This window comes from Silurus aristotelis (assembly GCF_946808225.1).
Source record: "Silurus aristotelis genome assembly, chromosome: 4".
Classification (NCBI taxonomy): domain Eukaryota; kingdom Metazoa; phylum Chordata; class Actinopteri; order Siluriformes; family Siluridae; genus Silurus; species Silurus aristotelis.
The window spans coordinates 20,315,210-20,318,010 of NC_139577.1; the positions used below are offsets into that span (position 1 = coordinate 20,315,210).

The 2,801-nt window shown below is 37.7% G+C and overlaps 1 protein-coding gene across 1 annotated transcript in view; it reads right to left on the bottom strand.

The window, feature by feature from the left end:
* Positions 1–2,801, bottom strand: part of LOC310724942 (isoaspartyl peptidase/L-asparaginase-like) — a 38,654-nt gene that overhangs the window by 19,509 nt on the left and 16,344 nt on the right. The window lies entirely within an intron of this gene.

Below are 2,801 nucleotides of genomic sequence, written 5' to 3' on the forward strand. Positions count from 1 at the left end.
GGTGCACTTTCTCCGGTATCACCTCATTAACTGTCCGTGTGGAAATATAGCAAAGGCTCTTAATGATGTCCACAAATCTCTGCACTGTTACAGCCTTTATATTTAATTACTGTACATATGCTTACATATATATCACATGCTGTAAATATGCTACATATTTATCTGCACTATTTGCACGAGTGCTCTTCTGGTAGATGCCAAACTGCATTTCGTTGCTGTGTACCTGTACAATGCAATGACAATAAAGTTCTATCTATCTATCTATCTATCTATCTATCTATCTATCTATCTATCTATCTATCTATCTATCTATCTATCTATCTATCTATCTATCTATCTATCTATCTATCAAATATTAATATTATGTGAGGTCCAGTTAACAGCTAAAACAGGTAGAAGTAATAACAACTTTTTACTTAAGTACATGTCAGAGCCAAGACTTCTTTACTTTCACTTAAGTAAAAAGGTATAATCAGTACTTCAACTTTTACCCGAGTATTTTAAAACATGAGTATCTGTACTTCTACTTAAGTAATGGATGTGTGTACTTTTGCCACCTCTGGTACTGTATATGCGAAAGACAATCAGACTCAAATGTTCACAAGTTCACAATTTCTTGTTACATTTTTTCTTCTTCTTTCGGCTGCTCCCACAAGGGGTCGCCAAAGCGTAATATCCGTCTCCATACTACTCTGTCCTCTTCCTTCACCACATCCATAAACCTCCTCCTTGACCTTCCTCTTTTCCTTCTTCCTGGTGGCTCCATCCTCAGCATTCTTCTACCGATGTACCCCATGTCCCCCCTCTCCACATATCAATCGGGCTTCCATCACTTTGTCCCAAAAACATCCTACATGTGCTGTCCCTCTAATAAACTCATTTCTAATCCTGGCCATCCATATATTTTTTTTCTGTGTTGAAGTCAATAGGGATACTCTACTTTTTTACTATAAGTTGACATTTTTTAAATAATAGCTGAGAGACTATTTAATACACTATATAGCCAAAGGGTTGTGGACACCTGATCATCACACCCATGTGTTTGTTGGACATCCCATTCTAAATGTAATCACCCCTTTGCTATTATAATAACCTTCCTTCATCTGGGGAAGCTTTTTATTTTGGGGCATGGCTGTTTGTGCTTATTTAACTGAGCGTTACAGAGGTCAGGGACTGATGTTGGGTGAGAAGGCCTGAGTATTGTTAGCATTCCAGTCAGAGATGGCAAAAGGACAGACATCCTTCACTCAAGTAGAAGTACAAATAATAATATTTTAAAATACTATTTGAAGTACTGACTACACTTTTTCACTAAAGTATGGAAGCTTGGGCTCTGACTTGTATTTATGTAAAATGTAGCCATTACTACTACCTGTATTAGTGTCATGCTGGTAACTAGACCTCACATCATATTAATATATTAATACAAAATATTTTTTTATTTTGTTATCTAATGAATGTATCCAGGCTGAATATCAAGAATGTCTCTGTTCTCAGTCATGTTTATATCGCTGACTCCCTCTGACTCATCTACGTTAGCCAAAGTTATTGTTGCCTTCTGCCCTGCTCGTTCTTAGCTTTGTAGGCGACCGTACATCTGTGGTGTGTGAGAGCCAGGAAATTATACACAGGTGGTAGGTTGAAAAAACAGCGCAATGACAAGAAATAGGTTGATGAGCTGAAAATGGCACGCAATGAGAAGAACATTTTTTGATCATGTCACCAAATAGATTAAAACTTAAGTAATGAGTCTGGTCTGAAAATGTAAGAAGTAGAAAGTAAAAAATGTGATGAGTGAAAGTAAAAAGTTCGAAAAATAAATAGTGAAGTAAACAGTGTTTATAATGGCCACTCAAATACTTTTTCCTAGTAGTCTTTAAGCCATATTGTTAAAATTTTGTATAAATGCGTAGAATCATAGTTTTCTTTTTCATTATTTTATGTTGGTCTTAAAGTTGGGGCTTCTTTACTGAAGTACAGCCCTTCAGGCCGGACCTCGTCCGTCAGCCTTGTCATCACCACTACAAACAGGAAAGGGCTCAGAGCTGATCATTGATGCAGTCCAACCTCCACCTTGCACACTTCACTGCTGTCACACTGTCCTCATACATGTCCTGCACCACCCTTACACACTTCTGTGTGCACTTCTGCTCTTTTTCGGCCTGAAACCATACTGTTGCTCACAGATGGTCACCTCTTCTCTCAGCATGGCTTCCACTACTCTTTCCCACTACTTCATGGTGTGACTGATCAACTTTATCCACCTGAAGTTACTGCAAGTCTGCACATCTCCAACCGACTTTCCACTCTTCATCCTCTTAATCACTGATCTCATTTCCAATCCTATGCACTTCCTAAGCACTTTCCACATCATCCAACCTTCTTTCTCTCTCATATACTTCATTCATCAGCTGCTCAAAATACTTCCTTCATCTTCTCAACACACCCTCCTCACTTGTCAACACATTTCCATCCTTTATCGAGCTAACTTGCAGCGCATTCTTCGCAGCTCAGGCCCTCTGCTTTGCCAATTGGTACAAAGGCACTAACTATGCTAATAAAGACAAAAATATCGCTGGTGTGTATCTCAACTTTTTAGTCTGTTTGATTTCTACTTAATAACCTGTTTTAATAGGTAGTTAAATTCAAACCTGCTGTAACTATTTCTAACAAAGATATCCGGGAGGAATATGTTTTATAAATTATAGTTTGGACTCAAAAGCTAAAAATGAAGCTAAATAAAAGTTTTGGTGGTGCAGATTTGTATAAAAATAAATCGGAATAGAAAAAGAAACAGTCAG